The following is a 13,489-nucleotide window of genomic DNA, read 5'->3' as shown; positions in this document are numbered from 1 at the left end:
TTCTATTTATTTACTTTGTGTTGTTGTCTGTGTTTTGTCATGTTTTCCCAGCTTTGTCGAGATATAACTGACAAAATTATATAAATATAAAGCGTACAACATGATTCGCCATGTAAAGTGAACAGTTTGGTACAACCCCAATATTGTGCAATCACCACCCTTACCTCGTTTCAGAATATTTTCATCACCCCAAATGGAAATCTCTACCCACTAAGCAGTTCCCTCCCACCCCTAGTCCCTGGCAACAGTCTGCTTTCTGTCTCTATAGCTTTATCTAGTCCGGATATTTTGTATAAATGAAATCACGCAATACGTAATCATTTGTGTCTGGCTTCTTTCCCTTAGCATAATGTTTTCTGCATTCCTCCACACTGTAGCATAAATCAGCACCTCGTTCCTTTTTGTGGCTGAATAATATTACATTGTATATTTACACCACAATTTGTTTATCCATTTGTCTGCTGATGAACATTTGGGTTGTTTGCACCTTTGGGCTATTATGAATAGTGCTGTTGTGAACATTAATGTACTTGCATTTGCTTTGTAATTCTTTTGAGTATATACCTAGGAGTGGAATTGCTTGGACACGTGATAATTCTATGTTTAACTTTTTGAGGAACTGCCAAACTGCTTTCTACAACAGCTCAACCTTTTACATTCCCACCAGCATTGACAAGGGTTCCAACTTTTCCGTATCATCACAAACCCTTGCTATTTTCCAGTTTTTCTTATACCTTATCCTAGTGTGTGTGACATGGTATTGACTTGTATTTACCTGATGGCTAATAATAGTGAACATCTTTTCATGTTCTTTTTGGCCATTTGTATATCTTCTTTTTTTAGATAAATATTCTTGTGCAAGTCCTTTGCCCATTTTTTAATTGGATTGTTGGTCTCTCTTGTTATTAAGTTCAGTCGTTCTTTATATATTCTGGATACTAGATTATTATCAGATATGTGATTTATAAATATTTGCCCATTCTATATGTTAGATTTTCATTGTCTTGATAACGTCCTTTGATGCACAAAAATTTTACATTTTTATATAGTTCGATGTACCTTTTTTTTTTCTCTTGTTGCTAATGTTTTTGATGTCATTATCTAAGAATCTATTGCCAAATCCAAGGTCATGAAGATTTACTCCTATGTTTCTATCGAAGGATTTTATAGTTTAAGCTCTTGTACTTAAGTACTTGATCAATTTTGAGTTCATTTTTCAGTAATTTAAAAATCATCCTTATTAAAGTATAATCTATATGAAAGCATGCATTGATTTTTAGTCCACAACTTGGTGAGTTTTGACAATTAGGCAACCGCCATGAAAGCCATGATTTGAACATTTGCATTGCCTCTTGCTTCCTTTGATAGTCACTACCATCTCTGACTCTGGCCCCTGCCAAACGTTAATTTGCTTGATGTAAATAGTTTTGCCTTTTCTAGAATTTCATGTAAATGCAATCATGTAGTGTTTGTGTCTGTCTATTTCACTTATAATAATACTTTTTGAGATTCACCCAAGTTGTTGTGTATATCAGTAATTCATTACTTTTTATTTCTGAGTAGTATTCTCATTGTATATTTATACTACAATTTGTATATTCAATCACCATTTGATAGACTTTTTTTCCAGCATTTGGCTATTATGAATAAAACTGCTAAGCACATTTCATAACAAGTCTTTTTATGAATATGTGTTTTTTATTTCTCTTGGATAATCCCCAGGACTGGGAGTGCTGAGTCATAGGTAAGTGTATGTTTAATTTCATTTTTAAAAATTGCCAAACTGTTTTTCAAAGCAGGTAGTATATGATTTTCAGTTCCCATCAGCAATGTATGAGAATTTCAGATGCTCAACATCCTCAACAACACTTGTTATTATCAGTCTTTTTTTATTATAGCTATTCTTGTAATGTGTATTGCTATCTCATAGGAGAGTTTTTAAAAACTTAAACTTATTTTAGAGCAGTTTTAGACTTATAGGAAAATTTCACAGAAAGTAAAGAGAGTTCCCATATGTTTCTTTCCCCAACCCTTAAATTTTGCATATGGTATGAGGTAGGGGTCCAACCTCATTAATTTTGCATGTGGATATCCAGTGGTACCAATACCATTTATTGAAAAAAATTCTTTTCCAATTGAATGGTCTTGGAACCCATGTTAAAGATGAATTAGCCATATATATATGGGTTTATTGTGGACTTTCAGTTCTATTCCACTGGCCATATGTCTGTCCTTATGATGGGCAATGCTATTTCGATTACTGTAGCTTTGTAGTAAGTTTTGAAATCAGGAAGTGTGAGTCTTCCAACTTTGTTCTTTTTCAATATTGTTTTGGCTATATTTGATGATCAGCTTTTCCATTTCAAGGGCTATTAAAATCTTTATAGGGATTGCATTGAATTGATAGATTGCTTTGGGTAGTATTTCCATCTTAACATTATTAAGTCTTCCAATTCGTGAAGATGGTATGTCTTTCCATTTGTGTAGTTCTTTTTTAATTACTTTCAGGAATGTTTTGCAATTTTCAGTCTTTCATCTACTTTGTTAGATTCATTTCTAGGTGTGATATTCTTTTGGATGCAATTGTAAGTGGAATTGTTTTCTTAATTTTCTTTTAATATTGTGCATTGCTGGTATACAAAAATATGACTTATCTTGTGTCTTGATCTGATATACTTCAATGTTGCTGAAGTGCCCACTAAGTGCCAGGAAGAGTCCCTATGTCTTTTTATTTAATTCTCCCTTCACCAGACTCTGCCCACTTTCCAGCAACATCTCCCATGACTCCCTTCACTGAAATTGATGGACCAATCATTCCAAGCTGACTATTCTCCAAACCCACCGTACTGCTTCTTAATGTCACATCTGTGCTGGTATTTCCTTAATCTGAAATGCCCTGCTCCCTTGCTTCTCCAGGTGTGTGACCAGCAACAGCAATATTACTTAGAGCTTGTTAGAAAATGCAGAATTACATGTCCTGTCCCAGGTACTAAGTCAAGTACCTCAATTCCAGCAATTTGGATGTAGATTCCATTTGAGAAACATGGTTCTATTCTCTCGTTTGCTGCTAGATAACTCTTTCTATCCTTCAAAATCCAGCTGACCCTATCAGCTCCTTTGGGAAGACTTTACCTACCTCACTTCCTATGCTATTTTCTTCACATACTTCTACTGTGTCTGTTTTCTCTACTAAGCTGTGAGTTCCATGAATCAATAAATTGAATCAACTTCATTTCTATGTTCATTGCAGGCAATAGACCTACAATAAATGTTTGTTGAATTAGGTGTAGAGACAGCTGCATGAAGAAGACATTATTGTCACCATATGCAAATGCATAAACTGGAGCTCGAGGAGACTAAAATTGTGTTATACGTGGTGGAGTTGAGATTTGAGCCCAAAATCCCTCATTTCAATACCCATATTCTCACCTCTCTGCCACATAGCCATTTTAAGAATTTCAGACAGCAAAGAGAAATACCTTAAAATACTGGAATCAATTTCTGCATGTAGGCAGCTGCCTGTTCCTCATCTTGACCACTAAGAGTAAGGAAAACAGGCAATTCAAAGAGATTGGTGCAGTGGTCGGCAAACTCATTAGTCAACAGAGCCAAATATCAACAGTACAACAATTGAAATTTCTTTTGAGAGCCAAATTTTTTAAACTTAAACTTCTTCTAACGCCACTTCTTCAGAATAGATTCGCCCAGGCCGTGGTATTTTGTGGAAGAGCCATACTCAAGAGGCCAAAGAGCCGCATGTGGCTCGAGAGCCACGGTTTGCCGGCCACGGTGCTGGAGAATGATGGCATGGCTTGGGAAATATTTTGTGATTTTTTTAAGGGCTATTTGCAAAGATCAATCCTAAAACGTGTTCTCCATGTGTATGCCTATATGTGTACAGTGACTGCCCTAAAAAAAGTACACTCAACATTTTTCTAAATGAATGAGTGAATGTCTTTCTTTGCACCTGTGTGTGTCCATATGTGTATATGCATAGTGCACAACTTTGAATATCTGTGTGTATGTGAGACTGTGTTTTCCAAGCCCTTGCTCCTCAAAGTGTGGTCTGAGGATCAGCAGCATTGGCATTACCTGGGAATTGGTGGAAATGCAGGCACTCAGGAGCACTTCAGACACACTGAACCAGAGTCCACATTTTTAATCAGCCTCCAGGTGATTCAAGTTCGAGAAGCACTATAATAAATCATCCAGGGTGTGCCAGGCCAGGCTGTCATGTCAGGTCTAAGCTGGAGATGCTGAAGAGCTGCCAGAAAGACAGACGTTTCGGTTACTCGCATTACACTGGGATCATTATCTCACGCCTCTGCTCTTCACGCACCTGTAGACAAAGGCCTAATTTACCATTTAAAAAGGGAGAGGACACGTGTCACCACAAGCACGCAGCACATACTTGAGCCTTTGTTGATACTTTTTCATCCTGTTTGGCCCTAAAGTCTCCCTCTGCCAGGATGTGGTCATTTTTCCTCAACATGCAGAGAAACTTGCTTCTTTTCATTCAATAGAGACACTCACCTGCCCCTTTCTTCCTCTCTCTCCCCTCTCCTGGCTGTCCTTTACCCTCCCTCCCCACTCTTTACCAAGAAGATAACTTTTCACTCGCCTCCGGATTCAATTCATGTAATCATTCGTTTTTCTCTACGTCCGCCCACCAAGAAGGAGATGTGGCTTTCTATCTGTTTTATTTAGAGAGAGTTAGGGAACAATTGATTGTGGAGAGGGGCTACAGTGTTTGGACAGATTCAAGCCTGGGACTAATGAGAGGGCATGATCCTCTCATGGAAAAGCCACGTGCAAGTCCCAGCACAATTATAGCTAAAGGCTATAGTTGTAAGCTTGACCTTATGGTCCGAACCTGTGATCCCAGGTAGCTGAGTGATATGAGCTGCGGGAGGTGCAGCAAGTAAACAAAGCTTGATCAGGTGCAGGTAATTGAGTAGATTCAAAATTGTGAGAGCATTGTAAACATCTTGACCACGCCCTTACTTTGCCTCGGGGAATCTGGCTATAAAATAAAGACACGGCTTGCAGGCTGTGGCGCTGTCTCTCCATCAGAGAAGCAGTGTCCCACCGAGCCCTAGCTTTATTCTTTTGTCTGTCTTCTCCATCCTTCACCGCCCCCTCTCAGGTTCACCCATGGCTGTGCCGGCTCGGCACAATAGATATTTCTAAAATTGTTAAATACTTTGGAGAAAAAATATGCCCTTTCTTTCCTTGAATTTGTCTTGGAGATCATAACTTTGGTTGGATGTATTGACACTATCTCCTTTCTTCATCTATTGTCATACACCTACCATCTCCCCTAAACCTTTTCTAGGACTGCAGAAATTATACTGGGGTCACATTTTCTCTCTCTACTGAAATACACATTCTTCAACTTAAAAAATGGCATTTGGAGCAAGCTAAAGATAACTAGGGGCTGTTTCTGAGCAACAGTGCAATGAAACTCATTTCTTTCTAAAGCTCTTTTCTTAAGGAACTGATAAAAGTGATTCCTATATTCTTTTGCTAAAGATGGTGTCAAACAATCATATGATGCAGGTGGTCATATAATATACAGGGTACTTACTCTCTTATTCTGTAATTAAGTTAAATCTACTGCTAAGCCCCCATCAATCCATCCTGGCAGGAAATTTGTTATTAATAAAGCTCTCCCGAAGATTGTGCACAATAGAGGTCTTACACAATAGAACATAATCAGGGAGATAATTCTGGCCATTGCTATCTGTCCACCCTATCTCATTATCCCAGGCACAGGCACATGGGCATTTCTGGTCATATTAGGACATATGACTATTTGGTGGTGTTGAGAGAACTGAGTCTGGAGCCCATCTGCTCTAGATTGCTTCTTCCTTCTCTGACTTCCAGCTTCTTTTTATTTTAGGTGAAATGTCTCCCTTTTCTCTCTAAATATCTTTAAATGCTCTCCTCAGCTAAATCTCCTCATTGGGTTTAGGCTTTTACAAGAGACAGGGGGTATAACTGTCTTCAAATAGCTGCTGCTTTTTGCCCTGCAAAAATCCCCAAAAGCAAAAAACTATCAAGGATCTGGCTACTTGCCTGAAACACAGGGCAAAAGGAAAGATTCAGTAAGTCAAATCCAAAGTACTATCTCAGAATAGTTTCCACACTCCTCTCTATCTGAGTTTTAAGTTCTGTGAGCCACTCCAGCAAATTAATCCAACTCAAGGAGGGTGGGAATCGCTAATATATAGCAAATTGGTCAAAAGCACAGTTGTCAACTGAAATGGGGTTTGGTGGGGGGCAGTCTTGTAGATTACTTTTTTTTTATTTTTTACAAAGAGGAAGGGGAAGGGATAGAGAGTTAGAAACATCAATGAGAAACATTGATCAGCTGCCTCCTGCACGTGCCCTACTGGGGATCAATCGAGCCCACAACCAAGGTGCATGCCCTTGACTGGAATTGAACCCAGGACCCTTTAGTTGGTGGCCGGATGCTCTATCCATTGAGCCAAACCGGTTAGGGCTTGTAGATGACTTCTTAACCTAAGGAATCTGATGCTATCTGGGAGTATAGAGTATACTAGTAATTTAAGTTTTCCATATTTTCCTATGGAGTGCCTTGTATTTTTCATTCCTTGTACAGTCTAGATGCTTCCTTTGTTTTGTATTGAAACTATTCATCTCCATTTGTTTACCTCAGAATGCTATGTCCCCTACTAAACAAACAGAGGACCATATACTTATAGCATAAAGGGTAAGCTTAACATCAGTGATGTGGAACATCCCTGGAGGCATGAAAAGCTCTGTCATCATGTTTGTTAGTTATTAGGCATTTCATTCCAAAGATTATTTACCTTATCCTACGCTATTTTCCAGATATTAAATTCATGTATTTGGGACATGCCTGGTCTAGTAATAGCGCCTAGACTAATGGTTTGAGGCTAGGAAACATCTTGCTACAGTCACCCACTATTGATGTACTATGGACAAGTCACTTAATATTTTTGTTCCATGCTTTACTCATTTAATAAAATGAGCTGTTTAACCTGTTATTTTCCAAATGAATATTGGGAGGACAAAATGGAAATAAATCATGTAAATATGTGTTATAAACCATAAAGCACTATAGATGTATGAGAAGTCATGACTGCTATTAATCATCATAATTACAGAAAGAAGCATTGCTGAAGAAGGCTGGCATTGAAAACAGTATCACAGGCTTACCTTTCTATACATTCCCTCCAGCTTTTTCCTTCAATTTGAAGGCAATCAAAGCACCCATATACCTGTAAATATTTAGGTCATATAAATGACTTTATACTTCAGGCTATATACATGACTACATGCTTTCTCAGAGCACTATCACACATCTTCATGCATCTTTCTTTTGAATAATGTATAAATTACTTATTTTCACATGAAAAATCTTTATAAAACTTTTTTAAAAGTTCCTGCCAAAACCCATAATTATTATATCCCCTGATTTGTTTAATTATTTATACCAAGTACTATCAGAGATCTGCAAGCATGTGGCATAATGCTTAAGAGCTTAGACTCTGCAGAATGTACAAGCTTGAATAATGTCTGGTAATTATTTGCTGCGTGACTTCAGAAAAGTTACTTTACCTCTCTGTTTTCCAGTTTCTTTATTTATAAAAGGATGGCAATAATGATACCTCAGAAGGTTGGAGTGAGGAATATATTAACACAGCTAAATGTTCAATGAAAGCTTGCTATTATTATTATTATTATTATTATTATTATTTAGACTTGATTAAATTAAATCTATTTCTCTTGGAATTCCATGGAAGTGAAATTGCAGTCGGATCTTATGGTTATATTTGTTTTAAAAGTTAGGGAGCGATGAAAATACTAATGACAAAAAATGGAAGTATTTTCTTAGCAAATACTTGGCGCATAGCTTTGTCTTCACCATCTCATTTTTAGGCCCTGTCTATAATGACGATGGATCCCAAGAAAGTGGGAGAGTGCTGGTGAAATGCCTGTTCTCTTCCGCTATGTTTTCTCACTCTTGCTAAAAGGAGGCTGTACCAAAACACAGCTCAGAATCTGGGGAGCCAGTGGAACTGAGATGCAGATCGAATTCTGAGTTTGCAACTGGGAATGAGACCTAGAGGTAGACTGGGACTCAGGGCAGGGATCCACAAATGATGGGTTCAATTGGGAAGAAGACAGAAACCAGTGAGGGGAGCAGGGTCAAGAAGTCTGGTGACTACTGGAAAGAGGGCTGTATACTGGTAATTGAAATCCGAAGAAATGTTGCCACCTAAAACCTAAAGATGCAGATCTCTCCAAAAATGGTAAGGTGAGAGATAGAAGATCCTGGTTGGCAATCAAAACAAAAGTTGCTTTTCAAAAACATAAGGTCAGGACAAAGCAGAAGGCTAAGAAACCAGTAATCAAGATTCGCCCAGGTCAAAAAAACAATAATATTGATTAGCCAAGGCCAGGTGTGCAGCAAATTCTCAACAACTTGTGAGGGAAAGAATGATTAGTATGCAGAATCCAGGTAAACAGTCTAAAACCGTGGTCGGCAAACTGCGGCTCTGTTGACTAATGAGTTTGCCGACCACTGCCTTAGGGAAAAACACTTAAAAAACATTTTAATAATGTACTAATGTCTTTAACCTGAGGTCAAAACTTCTGGGTAAGGGTAATGCCTTATGCAGTGGTCGGCAAACTCATTAATCAACAGAGCGGCAAACCGCGGCTCGCGAGCCGCCGTTTGCCAACCACTGGTCTAGAACACCAACTAAAAGACTCGATGACAATGGTCAACCTGTTTTGTGCTTCTGCTCCTAGGTTAAGTACTGAATGCAAGGTGAAAAAAGGGGAAATACTTGTGAGACATTTCACATCACCCTAGCTCTGTGTGGGCGAGAGTGCAGGTGAGCCCAACCAGGAATAATCAATGTAAAGAGCCAGATTAAACTGCATTAGATGTTACTTGGCTTCTTTTGAGGATCTACATATCCAAAAATGAAATAAAAATAAATAACTACTTGGTGTAACAATACATACACCACGAAAAAGATCATAGCATAAATTGACTATGTAACTAAATTAAACAAATACAGCTAATTGTGTTTCATTATGTTTTAAAGGAAACCTACAGGAATGTGTATACCTTTTGGGCTTCCTGTCTTTTTTCCACATTTCATTTATTGAAATGGCTTGGGTCATGCCCAAGTCCCCTTCTCTTTTGATCCATTGTCTTCTCCAGATCTCTCTATTTCTTTTTTTTAAATATATTTTATTGATTTTTTAGAGAGAGGGAGGGAGAGGGATAGAGAGTCAGAAACATCAATGAGAGAGAAACATCAATCAGCTGCCTCCTGCACACCCCCTACTGGGGATGTGCCCGCAACCAAAGTACATGCCCTTGACTGGAATCGAACCTGGGACCCTTCAGTCCAAAGGCCGATGCTCTATCCACTGAGCCAAACCAGTTAGGGCCAGATCTCTCTATTTCTGTTGCTATCTTTTGCTATACTGGATAATATTGCCCTTTGAAGTTTTAGTGTCCTTGTTGCTTTTCATGTTGTCAGAGCCTAGGTTACCCATTGCAATAAGCCACCTGTCTAGCCTTTGTTCTGACTTCAATTGGGCTTTGCTGAGCCTTATTGCACTTTCTTATATGTTCATTAAATTTATTTCATTTTTCCATTTTCACAAGCATGTATTATTGTTGTGTCTTTCAGACTGGAGCACAGGGGTCCAAACACCTTTCATTCAGAGTTGTGTCAGAATTAAGAAAGAGCAGAATATTGTTAGCAATGAGCATGTCTTAAAGGAGTATAACATTAGAGCCAGAATAAGTCATAAAAAAAAAGTGAGCCCAGGGAAGAGTTGAAACAGTCTTAGAAAGAGAGCAGTCACAGGAACAGATGTGTGGCTTGACAATAAAAATAACAAGAAGCGGATCACTTCTTTTGGTTGCCTATTAGGGCCAGGTACTTTCTATCCTTGTACTAAATCCTATGAGGCAGATATTTTCATCTTCCTTTTACAGAAGTTATTGGGAGGTTCAGTACTTAACGAAGATGTGATGGAGCCAATGATTCCGACTCTGATCCATCTGATTCCAAAGCTCATCATTTTCCTCCAATTTCATATTGCCCTAGATGGATAAGAGGTGCACAGAAGAAGTCATACATGGAAGAATTCATGTTGCACGGTTCAGGCACACTTAGAGGACTTTTTTGAGATTGCCAGGCTTCCTTTATGGAAATGAGAAGTATATTTTAAGAGGGAAAATCAGAATATATAGTCAAGATATCCAAGAAGTGTCATGATGAGAGAAGCATTCATATGGAAGCAGGCTAGAAGCCAAGAAGTTAGGGAGCACAGAAGAGCTGTGCTAGCTAGGCTTTTGAGACTAGAAGTTAGATATCAAAGGCCTTTGAATCTGACCATCGGTGTCCCTCTGGCCTAAACCAAGCATGGTAATCCTGCTTCCTCTCGCCTGAGACGCATAATTTTGTGATCTTCCTTTTAGGGATGAAGATGTGACCTAGTTTTGGCTAAGGAAAGCTCACGGGCGATCTATCTGCTGGAGTAGGGGCTTTAGGGAAAAGTTTTCCTGCCTGGTAAAAAGGAATAAATTTTTCAGAAGCCTCCTATCCCCTACCTTCCTGCTTGGGACATTGGTATACAAGTGTGTGGCAGTCAACTTGTAACCAGGAAGGAACCATGGGAAAGTAAAAGCACCCTATGAAATAGCAATGTCTGACCTTTGTACATCCTTCATATATTGTTGATAGTTTGGAAAGTGCTTTTATATACTTAATCTCATTTAATGCTTAAATAATGCTGTGATCTGGTTATTATATGTGCTCTGGAAGGACATAAAATCTGTAGTGACAGCGAATGATGAAAATAAAGTTACCCAATGTTTCCAGGTGGTTTTCTAACTAAGCTTTTATGGTGTTCTGAAATAGTTTCCAATGTTGCCTAAAATGAGCTCCTGAAAGAGGCTTTGGATTTTAGACCCCCAGGATGTTTCAAAGAAAATCAATTAATGGTCTAAAGCACAGGTTTGTGTTTTAGAACAGAACAGAATATTGGAATGGTTACAGGCAAAAAACAGTCAGGCAAAACTATAAAGACTGCACAAGCACTTGTTGACACGATTTAGAGGCCAATTACTGAGGAAATGCCAAAGGCTTAATACGGCCGCAGAAACTAGCTGGAGTGCAGACCTGGAGAATCATTTATCATAGAGATTTTATTATCATTCATTTGGAGAAATTTCAGCATAGCGTTTCAAAGCAAATTCATAGCAGCTTTAAATCATGGGTGCCCATATTTCTACCTTCCAAGTACAAAAAATTCTATTCTGTTAAGTCTTAAGTGAAAGAGCCAACAAAATACTAATCATTCTATGTAATCAAATGCTGTAAGGTGACATTGACCTTAAAACAGTAGCACGTGTGAATAAAGTAGACTATAAGGGAGTTCTATTTAATCAGTGCTTATCAGGTACCAGAAACTATTTACCTGACCTAATTTGACTCTCCCAACATCCTTATGAGATAAGTTTATCAATAATCTATAAAAGTGACTACATCACAAATTTAATAAAACCAGTTTTCAGTGGACAACGTACCAGAATATTCTGAATCATTAGACTCTCTCTATCCGGAAACAAAACAGGCAAGCCATTCAGTTAATTCAATTTTTAAAATTGAGTCAAATGACCTTATTTTATTTCTTGCTGGAAAAAAAAAAACACCCTACTTTCTGAATAACTAAATTTAAAAAACCCCTTTTAGTTAATTATTTTGAGATTGCACATTTGAAAGGATCTCAAACAAGCTGGTTAAATATATTTGGTTTGGGGGCATCTGGTATAATTATCCTCCTACTTCATACTTGATGAGAGCAGTTTATAGGAGTTGCCTGATTAAATTATCCCAAAAATCCTATGAGGTATGAATTATTCACATTTTACAAATGAGGGGGGAAAAAAGTTCAGAAATGTTAGCATAATGCCAAGGTTTCAGCGCAAGAGAAAATTGCAAAGGCAGGACCCAAGTCTAAGTTGATCTTGCTCCAAAGCCCATGTCTGTCTACTACTTCTTGCTGTAATCACTGCATGGTTTTATTTTAACAGATGATATGAAGAAAGTCCTTTGAATTTTAAACCACAAAGTGAACTGCTTCACTGAACGTGAACTAGATAATTTTTCTTAATGGAGAATTTTATGTACTTTCTATTTTTCTCATTTAGGGAAATGCTGTAGAAGCAAAGGAGAAAGCTGTTCTGCTATTTTCATGATTGTGCCATGGGTGTGTCTATTACATGAACACACTGGTAGCATCTTTCTGATTTTTTTAAAATAAAATTTTTATTGGTTTCAGAGAGGAGAGGGAGAGATAGAAACATCAATGATGCGTGAGAATCCTTGATTGGCTGCGTCCTACATGCCCCTACTGGGGATGGAGCCTACAACCCTAGCTTGTGCCCTGACCAGGAATCCAACCGAGATCTCCTGGATCACAACCACTGAGCCACACCAGCTGGGCTCATTCTGATTTTTCAAGTCCAGCTCATAAGTCCTATTTCTGTGCTCTGTAATGCCTCCTCTAATCAATGGAAAGGCCCAATACCTACCACTCTCCTTCCAGCCCCCCAACATCAAGCTTAGCATTTTTGTTGGAATAGGCAGGTAGCAGGATCGTATTAATCAAATTGGACATTAATTTTAATAAAAATAAAGTGATTTGATAGGCATCAGATTAACATGAGTTTGAATCCTGCTTGCCACTTAATGACTAACGCATTGGCAAGTTACTTAATTTCTCTGAGCTTCAATTCTATTATCTAGAATGGTTTCCCAAACTATATTTTTTAAATTTCCAATCCATTCGAGGAAAAATACTTTTGTAAGATGCATGAAAATGAATTACCAGGAGAATGAAATAGAAAACATAAATTTATAACACATACACTCCATTTTTTAGAGTAAACACCTACTCTCAATCTCTCCCGTGGCTGTGGAATGAAAGAACTACACAGCCTGCCGCCAGTCCAAAAACTGCATTTTGAATACCACTGATCTTTAAAGCTAAGGATAAAAATATCTTTAATCACTGAAGTGTTGTTGTTAGAAATCAATGCATAATGCATGAGAAATGCTTAGAAAATGTCTGACACATACAAACCATAGGGAAATTCTACTCTCTTCAATAAAGCGGAACCCAGAACCTCTAAGGAAATAGCACCAGGTAGAGCAGTGGTTGGCAAACTGCGGCTCGCGAGCCGCAGTTTGCCGCTCTGTTGACTGAGTTTGCCAATCACTGAGGTAGAGAATGTCCAGGAGAAAGTGAGTGAGGTCAAGCTTCTGACTAAGGACACTTGACTTTGTCTCCCAACTTTACCTTCTGATCGGGGTTTTCTTTGCTCTCTTTTTCTCTCATTCCCACTCTGGCTCTCTCTCTCTCTGTCTAGTCCATTCCTATACCACCATGATATTGACTTTGT

This window comes from Cnephaeus nilssonii (genome assembly GCF_951640355.1).
Source record: "Cnephaeus nilssonii genome assembly, chromosome: 14".
Lineage (NCBI taxonomy): Eukaryota > Metazoa > Chordata > Mammalia > Chiroptera > Vespertilionidae > Cnephaeus > Cnephaeus nilssonii.
Note: the sequence above shows the minus strand (reverse complement) of the source record.